The sequence below is a fragment of the Equus caballus genome, chromosome 19, assembly GCF_041296265.1.
Source record: "Equus caballus isolate H_3958 breed thoroughbred chromosome 19, TB-T2T, whole genome shotgun sequence".
Classification (NCBI taxonomy): domain Eukaryota; kingdom Metazoa; phylum Chordata; class Mammalia; order Perissodactyla; family Equidae; genus Equus; species Equus caballus.
Window position 1 is genome coordinate 61,870,966 of NC_091702.1, and position 17,749 is coordinate 61,888,714.

Below are 17,749 nucleotides of genomic sequence, written 5' to 3' on the forward strand. Positions count from 1 at the left end.
TGCCCTCAAGGTCCGTCCATATTGGCACAAATGGCAAGATTACACTCTTTTTTATGGTTGAATGATATTCCATTGTACATATATACCACATTTTCGTTATCCATTCATCCACTGATGGACACACACATTGCTTCTATGTCTTGGCTAGTGTGAATAATGCTGCAATGACATGAGGGTGCAGATATCTTTTTGAGTTAGTGTTTTCATTTCCTTCGGATAAATACTCAGAAGTGGAATTGCTGGATAATAAGGTTGTTCTATTTTTAATTTTTTAAAATTAAAATTTAACCTCCATACTGTTTTTTATAGTGATTGCACCAACTTACATTTCTACCAAGTGTACAAGAGTTTCCCTGTCAACACTTGTTATTTTTTGTCTTTTTGGTAATAGCCATTCTAACAGGCATGAGGTGATATCTCACTGTGGTTTTGACTTGCATTTCCCTGATGATTAGTGATGTTGAGCACGTTTCATGTACCTGTTGGCCATCTGTATGTCTTTTTTGGAAAAATGACTATTCAGATTCTCTGTCTTTAGATCAGGCTATTTGGTTTTTTTGCTATTGAGTTGTATGAGTTCTTTATATATTTTGGACATTAACCCCTTATCGGTTATATAATTTGCAAATATTTCCTCCCCTTCAGTAGGTTGCCTTTTCGTCCTGTTGACGGTTTCCTCTGTTGTGCAGAAGCTTTTTACTTTGATGTAATCCTGCTACTGTGATTCTTATTTTGCTCTTCCATATATAGTGTGTCTGTTTTCTTCTCTTTCTTTTAAAATTTATCTCTTTATCATTGGTCTTTAACCATTTGTTAGGACAGAGTTTTGCCTTTTTGTTTATTGGTTTTTTTACCTTTGGGCTTGTTAAATTTCTTGGATCTCTAGATTTTCATCAATTTTGGAACAATTTGGCCATTGGTCTTTAAATATTCTTTTTCTGCCCTCCCTCCCTCCTTCTGGGACTCCAATAACACATGTAGACAACTTGACGTATTTCAACAGCACACCAAGCCATGGTCCTTTTTGCTTTCAGTCTTATTTCTCTCTGTGCTTCATTTTGGGGAGTTTCCATTAGTGTAGCTTCCTATTCACTGATATTTGTTCTTTGGTGACTAATCTGCTTGTAATCTCATTCAGTGTATTTTTCATTTAAGATGCTGCATTTTATCTCTACAAATTCCATTTGTGTCATTCTGGTATCTTCCATTTCTCTGCTTTGTATGTTCCTATTTACATTTACATCCTAGATCATGTTTACAATATTTATAATAGCTATTTTAACATCCTGTTCTATAAATTCCATCCTCTGTTATTTTTGAGTCTGTTTCTGTTGCTTGACTTTTCCCCTGGTTTGGTCTATATCCTCCTGCTTCTCTACATACTTGATAATGTCTTATTAGATGTTGGATAATTTTGATTTTATGTTGTTTGTTTCCGGATTTCATTGAATTCCTTTAAAGGGTGTTGGATTTTATTCTGGTGCATAGATAAATAGCAAGTGGGAGTTGGATCCATTCAAGCCCAGTATTAAGCTTTGTTTGGAGACGTCCAGTATAGACTTTCTCTCTGGGACTAATTTAATCCCAACTGCTAAGGTATGACACATCTGAAGACTCTACTCAGTGTTCTTTATATTATGAGGTCTTTCTACTATGGGCAATAGGAACACAAATATTCCCAGTTGATGTGAGCTCCGAGTAGTGATCAGCCTATTCCTTCCCACTGGTTCTTTTCTTGGACTATGGGAGTCTCCTTTAATACGTTCACACGTCAATATTCAACCAGTGCCTTGAGGGTTGCCTTCTTAAGTTCTCCAGTGTTCTTTCTATGTGCAGTTCTTTCCTCTCCTGTGTTCTGCCCCATAAATTCTAGCTGCCTTGATCTTCCCAAACTCTAATTGCTGTATCCTCCACTAAGTGAGACAACCAGGCTTTCTGCTGGAAACTGCCTACAGGCAATAAACTGGGGCGCTGTAGGACTCATTTCTCTTCTCTCAGGGATCACAGCCCAGTGATGCCTGTTTGTCAATGTCTGAAAATGACTGTTTCATGTATTTTTTCTGATTTTTTATTGTCAGATGTTTTAATTGTTTATGATGAGAGAGCAATTCTGAAACATTCTTTCTACATGAACTTCTACAGTTCTAAAAAATGGCTTTATGTCAAGGAGAAGTATTAATAATTATCCAGGTCATGAATGAACATTAATTTTTTTAATTTAATAATGTGGAGTCTAGTTGTTTAAACTTTGGTTCAAGTTACATATTTTATCTTAGCCATGAAAAACAAAAACCAACTCAAAATGGATTAAAGACTTGAATGTAAGACCTGAAACCATAAAACTCCTAGAAGAAAACATAGGAGATGGGGCCAGCCGTGTGGCATAGTGGTTAAGTTTGCATCCTCTGCTTCAGCGGCCTGGGGTTCATGGATTCAGATCCTGGGGATGGACCTACACACCACTCATCAAGCCATGCTGTGGTGGCATGCCACATACAAAAAATAGAGGAAGATTGGCACAGATGTTAGCTCAGGGCCAATCTTCTCACTAAAAGAAAAAGAAAGCAAGAAAGAAAGAAATAAAAAGAAAAAGAAAAACCATAGGAGATAACCTCCTTGACATTAAACTTAGCAACGATTTTTTGGATTTGACACCAAAAACAAAGGCAACAACAGCAATAACAAATAAGTGGGACTACATCAAATTAAAAAGCTTTTGCTCAGCAAGGGAAACCATCAACAAAATGAAAAGGCAATCTGTGAAGTGGGAAAAATATTTGCAAGCCACATATCTGATAAGGGGTTAATATCCAAATATACAAGGAACTCATACAAATTGATACCAAAAAAACCCAAAAACCCAATTAAAAAAATGGCAAAGGACCTGAATAGACATTTTTCCAAAGAAGACATACAGATGGCCAACAGGTACATGAAAAAGTTCTTAACATCACTAATCATCAGGGAAAGGCAAATTGAACCACAATTAGATATCATCTCACACCTGTTGGAATGGCAATTATCAAAAAGACAAGAAGTAACAAGAGTTGGCAAAGATGTAAAGAAAAGGGAATTCCTATACACTGTTGGTCGAAATATTGGTTCAATCACTATGGAAAACAGTATGGAGGTTAAATTTCAATTTTAGTAAATTAAAAATAGAATAACCATATGATCCAGCAATTCCACTTCTGGGTGTATATCCAAAGGAAACTAATCATTATCTCAAAGAGATATCTGTACTACTGTGTTCATGGCAGCACTAATCATAACAGCCAAAGTAGGAAAATGACCCAGGTGTCCATTGACAGGTGAATGGATCAAGAAAATATATATATACATGCACACAATATAATATGTATTACTATATATATTGTACACATATATATATGCACAATATAATATTACTCAGCTTTCAAAAAGAAGGAAATCCAGTTATTTGCCACAACATAGGTGAAACTGAAGAGCATTTATGCTAAGTGAAATAAGCCAAACACATAAAGGAGAGACTGCATGGTGTTGAAATCTAAAAAAGAAAAAGTTGCACTCATGGAAACAAGAGTGGAAAAGTGGTCTCCAGGGGCTGGGCGGCAGGGGAAATAGGGAGAGGTTGGGAAAAGGGTACAAACATTCAGTTATAAAGTGACGAAGCTCTGAGGATCTAACGTGCAACATGTTGGCAAGAGTTGATAACACTGTATTGTCTGGGAAACTTGCTATGAAAGTAAAACTTAAATGTTCTCACCAAAAACACAGTAAATATATGAGGCAATGGAAGTGTTAATCAACTACATGAGGGGAATCCTTTCACAATGCCTATGTATATCAAGTCACCACGTTGTACACCTTAAATATCTTACAATTTTACTTATCAATTATACCTCATGAAGCTGGAGAAAATCCCTAAATTACCTAATTTATTATTCTATGTTTAGGTAAAGTAAAATAGGAACAATTATCTTTACTATATCTTATTAATATTAAATTAACTTTTGTTGAGCAAACTAAACTCCCTTTTAAAAGACTTAGTCTCATGTATTTACCTAGTTCATCAAACATCTATAAACATGTTTTAATACATTTAAACTTTAATATATCCAATTTTACAATAGTAACTTGAAGTGCTGGATGGGGATAACTTACAACACTATAAGAAAACCCTTCCAAATACTTAAGTATTAAGTAACTTATGTAAATCTCACAAATTAAAAGAATACATATTATCAATTCAGATTTCTTAAACATCCCAGTGCCATTTACAAATTTCATCAAATACCTTATACTCTTTGGCTGGCATACTAAGTCCAATAAGTATATATGTTAATTCAAATTAAAATCTGATAGATTACCTAGTAATATTAATTCTGACAATTACAAACCTCTAAACTACTGAATTAGTCCTCTGAATTTAATTTACTTTATTTTTATACTTAATTTAAAGATATTGTGGGGGTTGAGAAGATAATTTGTCAATTCTGGGAGAAATGTTAGCATCTCGGGCAAATGGAGACTACCAGGGTGATAATTTGTGGATGTTAACTCTGACCATCTCGAAGACTTGGCATTGTGTATCCAAGACTGAAGACGGAACACAGGATCCAGGGGCGATGCACAGCTTCTCCTTGAGTTTCCCCACCCACAGATAGACATTTGGACACTTCTTTTTCTAGGGACAAAAAGGACTCCAAGTCTGCACATTCTTCAATTGTACACTTTAATCCGACACGATTAGATGAAAATCTTCACAGCTATTCAGATTTAGCAACTTCATTGATTTCTCAGTGGAATCTGCATTTCCTTAGCTTTAGGCAGCAATTCTATATTCATTTTCATGACATCCCATGGAATCTGAATATCTAATATTTTTTCTTCTTCCGAAATCATAACTCTCAAGTTACGCTAATGAAACTTTCATAAACACAATCTAGTCTAGAATTTTCTCAGAATCTGCCTGTCATTTCTAGTTTCTATTCTTCTCTTTATTTTGAAAGCATTTATCAATCATTAGTCTTATGGCATATTTTCCTTTTATTATGAGTTTGTTATGATTACTGATAGGTGTTCTGAAATTACATCTATGAATTCATTTGACATTGTAGGGTAAATTTTAGGGAGTTAACTATCCTAATCTCACTTAAACCATTACATGTGTTCTTATACTGTCTTCAACCAACTTTTATCTCCACTTTATTTATTCTGCTCTTTCTAGTTTTTGTAATGGAGAAAAGGGAAGTAAAATTTATTACACAGTTCTTTCTACTTTTGCTTACTTATTAACAGTAATAAGTGAGATTTTTATCTCTTTATCAAATGATAGATCTACCCTTTTCTTCTCTTTCTGAACATGATTTATAGTCTCTTAATCATTGTGTCAATTTCCATTTACTCCATTTTGATGCCCCATTGAGTGATATAAACAAAAAGATTGTAGAAAATGCTTTTTCCTCACAGGAAAACAAATACTTTAAGAATTCAACCAACTTTAGGAAAAGATCGTTTTTCAGATTACTGCAGTTAAACGTTACTCAGTTACTGATTGTCCTTTTGCAGCTAAGGTGAACATGGAAGTGCTAAGTAAATGAATAATTTGATGTCATTAGCCTATCATACCAGTGTATTTGAATTTACTTAGAATTATCACACAATCAATCATATAACTAAACTCAATTTTTGGCTGAAAATCTGTAAGTCCCACAATAGTAGTGGGAGTGGCAAATTTTCTTCTTACTCTATGGAATAGACAGATTTTTCCAACCCTGCTAGAATTTATAACAAAGAAAACTAATGTTTAACTCTAATTCTTAGGTTTAAAGGTTATTTAATAAATGTAAGTTGAATCAGCAAAATACCACTGTGAAAACCAAATAATGGGAAAAGAATACACATTACTAAACAAGCAAGACACTAAACATATTGCAATCTATAAGTATTTGTTATTTGAGCCCAAGAAATAACATCATGTTGTTATTCATATGAGACCACTAGGTGTCCTGTTATAGTGACATTGAAATATTAATCTGTCCTAGAAAGCAATTTTCTTCTTTATGAACAAGAGTAATTTGTGGTCCATAAGTAAACATGGGGAAATGATTTTAATGATAGCGATTATGAAAAAAAAATTTAATGTTAATGTACTTAAATAGTCAATATTCTAGTCTACAGAAAAGATTGCATCATGAGTATATGCAAGCACAACATCTCTGTGCTTGTCATGGAAACTGAGGGTAACAGATGATAGCAAACAATTCCTAAAATACTTATTTACAGTAAATGAGTAAAAGAACGGGCTATAATACATATTGTTACCCAAATTAGGTTTAACATATGTATATATGTTTCATTACCAGATGGAAACATGATTTCAGTCTTAATTAATAGCCTAAATATGTTCAGATATTTTTACTAAATTAAGAACATTATTGCATAAAGCAAATTTTAATGAACTACGTATGTGCACACTGTGAGAATTACAGATGACTCCATTTTTGAGAACTTAATTTGGCATTTATATTGGGAAAAAATCCATTTGAAACACCTAGTGCTTGGCACCCTCGCGTGAACTTTTGCTGAGCTCTGATGCTGCTGGGCGCTGATGGCCGTGACGAGCTGGGCACTCCACCGCCTCACACCGCGCTGCGAGCCTCACGCGCTGCTGGCTCCGAGGCGAGGCCAGCTTCTCCCGGGTCAGCATTTCTGCGCTAGGATTGCCACACACTGGAGAACACGGACACCATCACTGGGTCCTCCAGCTTATTTATTTTGCAAACACAATAGATCTTTGCTTCTGCAATATTATCTGCTACTATATTTATATCTAAATGTCTTCTATTTCTTGAAGCTCTAGGAAAGAGAAAGTAGTTCTGGTACTGTATCTTTCTGTTGATTGCTGTCTGGTAAATACCAATGTGATTGGCAAAAACAAACGTGAAATACAAATGTATTTGTCTTTTGCAGTTTTCAACAGAAGTATTTAATTTCCTTACAAGTTTTCTGGTGTGTTGTAGTAAGTACGGATCCAATTTTATTTTACTTTTTAAAAAAAGTTTTCTCAGCATTTTATTAGGTGCGTATTTCATAAGACATATTTGAAAGATACCATTGTAAGCACAGAATCTACTGAAGTGTATACATATTTTAACAGTAATAAATAACTTCCATGTTAGAAATAATTATCTTTTTTGGATGGATTATGGAGAATTTTTCTCATCTTTATGTTTTCCTCATTGAACTTATTTTTATAATTAATGAACAACTTATTATCTTTAAGAGTGGATTTATACTGCAACTTATATTCATGTTTTTGATGTAGGGTCTCATTCTCATATCAACAAGATTTGTGTTGAAGTAACACTAATCAGGCAGAAATAAGCACATATCAACCAAAGTCCTTTACAAAACCAAATTACTGTAAAATCGCTGTATCCTAAAATTCAACAGCCTCAACGTATAGATGTTCAAAAAGGATAATAAAACAGAAACAGTAAATTACTGTATTCTTCTTGCCATATATAAAATACGTTTCAAATTTCATTACTTTTTGTCATACATAACAGAATGAATTTAAATTTTTTATAACAGAAGCCAATAAGAAAAATCACATACTATTTCAAAATACACATAATTTTTTAGAAATGCCTCTTGAGTTAAATATAATTATATTTAATATATTTTTGGAAAATGTGTTTGAAGACAGATAATTAGATAATTGTAGAGTCTGTAGGCATTTTTAAGCTTTGAATATCTAGAACTTAGATGAAGCTCTCTATAGCAAACCATTTTAGACTGTTTTTAATTGATAAAAAATAATGATCTAGGACAACCTCATTTCTCAAATGCAGATTGATACTATAGTAAGTGTTTGAAAATATTTGATTTCCTCAGTAATCTAAGCCAGAAAACGTGCTATATAAACATTTTTACATGTCCAGGCAATATTCTCCGATAACAAACATATGCTTCTCCTCCACTCCCATCCCAAGAACACACTTACACTGACATTGCAAGGTCTGAATTCAGTGAATTACAATTAATAATGTTCCACCGTATCTTGCAATTGGTGGTAATCTGTTTACTTCTACTCTGCTCTCCCTTTGTGCTTAAATGTTCTCTTGACTTCACCATGAACTTCAAGGTGAACTTCAGAGGTTCACGGAGAGGTTTATTCATTTTGGCAGGAAAAAAAGGCTGACTCTATACATAGCTGAGCTTTAAACTACATTCCTGTACCTTGCAAAACCATCAACATTTTCTCCACAACTGGCTATTTTCCATTTTTGATATGATGAAAGCCAAGACAAAAGTTAGTTGAGAAACCAGAATTCTTTTCAACTCTGGTAAGGTAAGAAAAAAATACATATCTCTTGGAGAAAAATTTGGTTATATTGTTCGCTCTATCGACCCTTCAATTTAATTTCATTTTAAGATAGAAATTGGATTATCTTTTTTTTGTTCCTTGAAAAGCTGTTCAATTCACTATAAATATAAAAATCAGTTTAGTTTACCCACACTAATCAAGCAAGCAATCTTTCTATTGGTATTTGAGAAACGAAGATCAAATGTAATTCTAAGTGTCACGCATACACAAAGCTGTATATCACCTCGTGATGCCAGTGTCAGCTCTTGAGGCCGAGTGTGCTTGCACTCATCCTTGGCCTCAATTTATTAGACAAGTTAAGTGCAGCCCAAATTTGAAAGCATGGCTATAAATTATTGTCTTCTGATTTTATTTATGGACAACTTTAGTAAAACATGAACTTTCCCCCTGAACGGTTGAAATATGGTAGTTTTAACATACCCTGTGTCTACTCCTTTCTTTTATGGACATTCTAATGAAGCACTATCATCCAAAAACATCAGGGGGAAATTTGTAGAGGTGAAGAAACACTTGTGTAATTTAGTTAATAAAGCCAAAATATCCATAGTAAATTAGGGAAGTTAGGTTTCCTATATTTGGATGTTTTAAGCAATAGGGAGATCAGTGTTGTCCTAAATCTCTACTTAATATTTTTAGAACCTACTATACAATTCTGAACTCCAGCACCATTAGCATGTGAAGTATTCTAAGAGGGTGTTGCTGTGAAAATGAAATGCAGCTGATCATTGTAATGCTTGTAAATGCTCTGCCATTCTTAATCCACATCAATCAATTGCAATCATTAATCAGGTTGAATGCAATGGTTTCGGTGAACACTTGATATTGATTCTAGCTTAAATTTCGCTGCAATTATAACTTAATGGTAAGTAATATGGGTAATATTTAAATATAATCTAGTTTAAACTGTCAATTAAGTGACAGCAGTGAAAAAGGACAAGTCCTATGACCGGGACAGAAATTATAAAGTAATCTTTTCTGAAATGGAGAAGGAAATAAGCCAAAGGATCAAAAGAGCAAGAGGAAGAGGATGGTTGTGGATACTGTTAAGCATAGTATCTAACTGTGCTGACACTAAAGGGAAAGACAGATGCACCAGCAAACACAACAGCAGTCACTTGGCTGTCAGAAGACAGCATTGATTTCAAATTCTAAAGAATTTTCTGCTAAACTTCAAGATTATCCTCCTAAATGGAAAGTCTGAACACTTATTTATTGCTAAATCCTACATTTAAAGAAGAAAACTGGGTCACTTAATTTATCTCCTGCCTCAAATGTGTTACTTGGGTTTTCCTGAATCAACCAGTCAACCAGCTTTGTGCGAGTCCCTTAATTTCACTGAGTCTAATTTTCCTCATGTGAGAATAAATGGTTCAACCAAGTAATTCGATTTCACCAGTTTGATTTGAGGGTATCCGTGCATCTAGACCTACTCAAAAGGGTACTTTAAGAGTGACCTTCAAAATGTGGCTCCCTGACCAGCATCACTGGCATCATCTGGGGACTTGTTAGAAACCCAGATTCTCAGGCCCCACCTACTAGTGTCAGACCAGAAACTCAGCTGATTCTGACAGGCTGAAGCTTGAGAACCACTGCTCTCAGCCATGGTGTGTGATTCTATAAGTAAACAAACCAGAGGTAACAAATGCAAAATGGTGACTTCTCTCTCCAAAATCCCACTAAATTGACGATATATTTTTTTTCTTTCCTGAGGAAGATTAGCCCTGAGCTAACAGCTGTGCCAATCTTTCTCCACTTTATGTGTGGGTCACAGTCACAGCAGGGCTGATGAGTGGTGTATGTCCATACCTGGGATCTGAACTCCCGAACCCAGGCCACAGAAGCAGAGCATGCCTAACTTAACCACTGCCCCACAGGGCCAAGCCAACAATAGATATTTAAGACCAAAAATAACAAACAAAAAATAACAAGTAAATAAATCCTTGGCAATGCCAACATTCTAGGAAGTTTTCAACTGACCATATCTTTGAGCAATTTATGGAAAAGAAAATATAGATAGGATTAAAATGATGCCAAAATCCAATGGATACCAGGAATTATTTACCACACATAATAATTAGAATGGTAAACCAAGAACTCAGAACAAGAAGCAGAATGACAGTCTATCTGAATAAGTAGGACACAGAAATTGAGGAAAACATGTTTGGAAACTCAGTCATAGGAGCCCCTGCAGAGTTGAGTTGTATCTTCGAGTATAACGCAGAAGTCTCAAGATCAAATTTAACTCACTCCCCATGATTTTAAGCCCTGTTGTTGTGCCTGTGTTAGTGGTAGTGTGGGAAGAAAGGGAACTGATGATAATGCAGGCAGTGAGATTGAATATACTCATTCTAATACAACATTAAATTGGCTTGAAAATTGGGTCAGAGCAGATTTTGCCAGTTAAGAGATCAATAGCGCAATCACAGCAGAGCTGGAGAAGGCACATCTAAAAAAGTTAGAGAGTGAAGCCCAAGAAGAGGCTGGATGGCATCGTTCCGTTCTCCTTCCTCAGTAACCTGGCAATCTCAGAAACTACTTCTTGTTAAAGTGAAGAAATTAATCGTGAAGTTGATCTGACTCTAGTGTAACTGTATTAAAAACACTGACTCATTTTAATTAATGTTTTCTCCAATAGAAACATCTATTCTTAGCCTATCTTATACTTAGTTTACTATGCTGATTGACTTCAAATTTTTCCTTAAAAAAAAAACCCTTAAAGTACTAAAACGTATTTCTAGGAGTAGAAAATCCCATTGACTCTGACTAAATTTGGGTCAAGCAGGTCAGGAAAAGACAATGCTCAAATATACAAAGTAACTGCTTCAAGAAGAACAAAAAGGATTACACGGATTTAGCTTCAGCGCTTTACTCTTCCTGATTCAATCACGTTAGAAGGGTTATGTACAATTCGGTCTACATGAAAGTGGTCTAACTGTGAATATAATACTGTGTTCTTAATTCTTTGTTAATCTAATTCGTTTGCTCATGCGACACAATATCCAGTGTTCGCAAATTTGCTCTTGAATCAAGAAGAACAAAGAACGTAAATTCCGGAACAGCACGGTCTTCTTTCACATCTCGATATTATCCAGCTCTTGGATGGGGCAGCCTGGAGGGGGAGCTGACTCACTGGGGAAATTAAAATTATGCGACAGCGCTTTTTAATACAAAAGTTCCCTGACGCCAGACAAAGTGGGATTGGCAGTTATTAACGTCAGCCCACTATTGGGTGGATCTGCTGAAATGCTCTGGGTGGACTTTATGCACTTCCCGGTGGGCAGCTTGTTTGGGTAAGGGCAGAGAAACAGCATTTAAAGGATTTTGAAATTATCAAGAAGATAAGAAAATATGAGAGAACATAGATATAGGGAAGCGCTGTGGTTTAGGGTTGGGCGCAGGGTACCAAGGAATTAATTTGGAGAAAAGAGCAACCAATAGGCTCGGGGAAGGGAGATTTCTGTATTTAAATTTATTCTCATTTCTTTCTGTAACTCTTAAATGTTCAGACTCCCATATTGTTCTATTTAGTGCTTCTCAAATCTTATAAAGCACAAGGATCACTTTTGTCCTGTCTTAACCTACTCTAATCCCATCCACATTATAAGTGCAGAGCAGAGAGCAGTGTCTTCCAAGAACGCACATCATCAGTTCTCAGATTTGAGGTATAAACACATGGCCCCTTGGGAGATGCCTGTGCGAGTCAGCAAGTCCAGAGGCCAGACTCACAGCTGGAAAACTACCTGCCTGCTACCTACTGTGTTATGAACCCATTAGGTGAATATTATCAAGCATAGTGCAGAACAAAGCTAATTTTCCCTCTCAATTTCAATCAGTGATTTCTTTATGTAAGATGAAAAGAAACTTGTGTGCTGGCATGAGTGAGATAGAAAGAGAGAATACTTCAGTTCTGTATGAATGACCAAGGTCCATATTCTTTTTCTTTTTTCTTATTTTTTTATTTATTTTTATTTATTTATTATTTATTTATTTATTTATTTGAGGAAGATTAGCCCTGAGCTAACATCTGCCAATCCTCCTCATTTTGCTGAGGAAGACTGGTCCTGAGCTAAAATCCATGCCCATCTTCCTCTGCTTTCTATGTGGGATGCCTACCACAGCATGGCTTGCCAAGCAGTACCATGTCCGCACCCGGGATCCAAACCGGTGAACCCCGGGCCACCAAGAAGCGGAACGTACACACTTAACTGCTGCGCCACCGTGCCGGCCCCCAAAGTCCATATTCTTGATTGAACATCAGAAAATCAGTACTTTTTGGTTCATTCTATGTAGAAAGAAATCCACAGATGTTTAAAAATATGAGAAGTTAAGAAAAGACATTTTATGGAAACATGTTATATGAATGACACTGGTTAATTAGGGAGATTTTTCAAATATTCTTTCTATACCTGGCTTTTTAACTAAGGTATTACTGGTAGACATGGAAGAAGATTGTAATCAGTTATATTTTATGATGAAGAAGATTTTTTTGTTCTCAAATATCTAATGTTTAGGACCTCTCTGAGAGTGATACTGACAGGCTTAAGCATATAACTTAATATCAAACAATAAAATAGAGAATGATATAAAACGCAAAAGATGGACTACAATTCAAGAAAAATAGGCTGATGAGATGGGAATTCTACTCATAATGAAGCAACTCTCTGATTTTGTTAACTTTGGAAAAGTTTTATAACCTCAGGTTCCTGATCTGTAAAATAGGAATGTTAAGATCTGACCTGTCCACTTCACAGTTCATGTGAAAATCGACAGATAATAAATGTTTAACATTTTTTAGAAATAAAAATGATTTATAAAGACGCAAAATGTTACCAAAAAAACTAGGATATGAAAGGAGATCAATGTGTTTAATTTAGTGTTGTTTTAGAAATGCGAAGCTTTATAAATTTATTTGGGGGACAGGCAAACAGCAATTCTTATCTTAAAAGTACTAAACCAGTTTTGAATTTTCAACATGCAATAGACAGACTATTGAGATAAATCAAACAGCAGACTCAATTCCCTGCTCTTCCATTATAAAAGGTATACTATCTACCTGATTTCAGAATACTCTTATTTCTGAATTAGAAAGAAAGGCTTTAGTGACAGCCATGTTAAAATTAGGCATTGCTAAAGTCTGGACAATGCCATGGTTATCAGAAACAAATGAAATTCAATGGGACAAATATTTTTTCTTCTTTTCCTATATAAATTCCCCTTTAAAATAGCTTATTGTTAAACTCTTTTCATAATTTTATGCAACATATATAATTACATCCTGAAATTTTGAGACCAATGTTTTATATATTTCAGATAAATGTTATTTGTGACAATCATTATCTTTATGGTTGGGAAGGGGTGCATAGACAATTTGTAGAAATTCCTACCCAATGCAGTGTTCCTATACAATGAAAAATATTCATAAGTATTATAAGTAATAGAAATACTATATGCACTTAACACACACACACGATGAAACACCTAATATTTACCAGGCATTTTCTGTGTACATGAGGATATCTTCATGTTTTACATGTATTCTCTCATTTAACCCTCACAACAACCTCATGAGGAAGTCCTGTTACGATTCCTTTTGTTCACTTGAAGTAAGGCAAAGAAAAGTTAAGCGACTTGCCCAAGAGTGCACAGCCAGGAAATGGTGGAGCCAAGCTCAAACCCAGGCAATGCACCATGAGAGCTATGCTCTTAATCACTCCCCTGGGTGGCCTCTCACATAATCTCTTTATAAACCACAAAGTGGAAGGTAGATCCCCGATATGCTTCAGGTAAGGACGGCTGTGCTCTTGGGACCTGGAGCCTGAAGGCTACACCAACCTGAAGGGGCTGACCCCTCCCCCCACATCACAGAACTCCTGCAACTGAAAATGTCTCCCCTTTCTTGAGGAGAAGTCCCCACTGACTCTTTATGTCACTTTTACCCAAAAACCACTTGTTCCAGAGAGGTGTCAGAAGACTTTCAACGGCAGACATTCTTGGGATAGTGTCTCTCCTCTGAGTTCATCACAGGAATACATTGGAAAGTTTGCACTAAGAGTAAAATGAGAGCCTTGTATTAGCGTTGTCAAAGGTCAGCCTTTGGCAAAATTGTGAAGTGGGTTAAGTGTTGCTGTGCACCTTCCCTCTTTTGTAATTGGTTCTCACTCCCTCCCATTTGACTCCCACAGCCCTACTAGGATGAATAATTGAAGATTTGTGTGGTTTTTCTGTTTAGTGTTTGTCTCCACTAAGAGGCTATAATTTCCATATATGTGTGGGCCATACTTGTCTTTTTTTGCTACTGTATCTCTATCCCCTGTTACAGTACCAGGTTGTGGAATATGCCAGCCATTTATTGCAGGAATGAATAAAATATTTATTAAAAGGGTCTCGATGCCTTTCTTGGATCAGTATCAGTATTTTGTGCCATGCACAAAAATAGTTGTTCAATGACTATCTCTTAACTGAAAGGAGGAAAAAATGAGTACATCATAAATGATTAACAGATGAATCATTCTGGGATTGAATTTCCAAAGAAAATTCTCTAAGACTTACTATAAAAGGGTGGGGAGAAGTGAGACCTCTTAATATATTCACAAGAACTGCAAAATCTCCCATAGTACGTTTTCCTTCTTTGTAGCAGTCCCAGCTTTCAACCTGCTCCCCCTGCTTTCGTGTCTGCACTATCAACTCCATCTCTTGTGATTTCTGCCTCCACGTCACTGGCTGGGGAACGGGATGTTAGTTTGCTTTGTTCCTTGTTGTCTGTGTTTAGTAGACACTAGTTCAAACCATTTTAATCTCTTGAGATAGTTAGCAAAGAGGGAAAGAAAACAACACACATTGAGAAAATACATCGTTGTCATCATCTTAGGGCATTTTCTCTGTTTTGGTCCCTGGCCCATAGCTTTACACTCTTCAGTATGGAAGCAATCATAATTATGATCACCGACATTTATTGAGTGCTTGTTACATAGTCCATTCACTTGACACCCTAAATCTGTTTTGTTATTTAGTCTCAAAGGGATCTGAATTTATGAATGAGTAAGTAAATTGAGGTTCAAAAAAATAATAAGTGATTTTGAAAGGTCACTCAGCTTGTAAATGACAGAAATGGATCTGAATCCCAGGTCTCTGTTATCCCAAAGGTTTTGTGCTTACTGCCAAAGACTGATTAAGGCAAAATAGTGTTGGCTTCTAATCTCAAGCGAAAAAGCGTTATTTATCAGGATATCTAGAATTTGTTAAACTTTCCTTTATATACGTTTTGGTGATTTCTTTTTATCTTTTTAGCATACACAGCAGGAGCTCAGAAAATAAAGTCCTAAAGAATGAGTGAATACCTGTGGACCCCTCGGGGTCTAAGAATACTATCCACTCCACAGTGAGCAGGAATGCCTCATGAGCACTGCTTCCTGTGGGTGCCTGTCCCACTAAGAGAGACCCGTGTGTAAAGACAGCAGAAAAATCTCTCCTTAGTATGACTTAAGGGATATCCTACCCCTTTTTTCCAGAGCATCTTTCCTCCAGTATCCATCGGTGGTGTGCAAGCCACCACTTCAGTTGTATACCGTTGTACTCCCTTTCTGTGCTAGACAAAATTCATCTGATGAGGAGAGAAGTACAGGTTTGGAAAAATGCTAAGTTAACAACAACCACAACAAAAGGTGATCTATAGAATCAGAGTAATGAGTGACAAGGAGAAGGCTCTAACTCAATCGTCTTTCATTTATTAGTTCACTCCTTAAAGATGTGTATGGAGAGTTTACTATGTGACAAGGACTGTGTTTAGCATTGCTTACCCAAAGACAAGAAGATTGTCCCTGCCATGTAGATGTTTATAGCCTATTTTAGTCATCTATCTAAGTCTGTCTTAGTTTGGGCTACTGTAACAAAAATACCACAGACTGGGTGGCTGAGCCAACAAGCATTTATTTCTCACAGTTCTGGAGGCTGGGAAGTCCAAGATGAAGGCACCAGCAGATCTAGGTGAGAACCTGCTTCCTGGCTTGTGGATGGTGGTCTTCTTGCTGTTTCCTCCCATGGCGGAGAGCAGAGAGAGAGGCAGCAAGCCCTCCTGGCTCTAATTGCAGGGGCACAAATCCCATCATGAGAGCTCCACCCTCATGACATAACTACCTCCCAAAGGCACCATCTCCAAATACCGTCACATTGGGATTAGGAGTTCACATCTGAACTTTGGTGGGAGGGACACGAACATGCAGTCCATAGCATAGTCTAACGAGGAAGACAACATGCCAGCAAAATTATAACTCTGTATACTAAGAGCTATAAGGTATTCTGAAAATGCAATGGAACCACAGAAGAATAAACTCCTAAATTTGCCTGAGGGCATCAAAGAAGGCTACACAGATGGGATAAGCTTCAACATGAAACATAACATCTAAGGAAGAGTTTGTAAGATGCACAGGTGGACAGAGAGAATTCCAGATCGAGTTCAAAGAGTCCAAAAGCAGGAGAGAAGAAGTCGTGGTTGGAGAGTCATAGATAACTTGATATTGCTTGGATATAAAGTGGAAGGTGGGGCAAAGTGAAGGTAAAGATGGAATAGCTAATAATAACTCCAAATCATTAAGGACATATATTTTGGTAAAACACTTTCTAATCACATTAAATCTAATAATGATGATACTGATGTTCGACTTGTTTTATTGCAAAATATATTATCCTGAAATTTAAGGGGAATACTTGAAGTCACTGGCACTAAAATATGCCTTGCGTTTTAGAATAATATTCTGTCAGCAGTATTTCTATTACAATGGAACATGATAGAGAGGATCAGGGCCTGGCCAAAGGTTATGAAATTGGCTATTAAGACAAGGGGGAAATAAAAGAAACTAAAAACGTAGAATTGAATGGTGGAACATGTAACTATTGATGTGCTTTGAGGGGGGTTTGGGATTCTAAATGAAGATAATGAGTGACTGTGCCTCTTTTCATGTGAGATGCGGTGGACACCTTAGTGACAGTCCCTCTCTCCCCCTAATCTTTGTTCTCTTTGCCAAGCCAGAGCTCCCACCCTTCAGCCTCAGAATGTTGGCTGCTTTGCTCAAAGCTGCGCCTCTTCTCCAAATATTGCTCTACGCTGCTAAGAGCTACTTAGTCCAGGAAGTTATGCTCCACCCACTTTCATGCTAAGGATAGCCTTCCATTCAAGACTACCTGACATAGATGGTAGACTTGCTTCAAGTGGGGACTAACTCTATGGTACTATTTGTCCTCTAAAGCTTTCCCATGGGATCATATAATAGCTGGTCTCTAGCTGAGATCACATTCTTCTTAGCCTGACATATGACATCAGAGGTGACCCAAATCCTAGCCCTCAGTTTAATCCTTCCCTCCCTTCCCCTTCCCAAAGTG

The 17,749-nt window shown here is 36.4% G+C and overlaps 1 long non-coding RNA gene across 1 annotated transcript in view; it reads right to left on the reverse strand.

Moving 5' to 3' along the window:
* The window catches only part of LOC138919007 (uncharacterized), an 80,381-nt gene that overhangs the window by 36,014 nt on the left and 26,618 nt on the right, over positions 1 to 17,749 (reverse strand). The window lies entirely within an intron of this gene.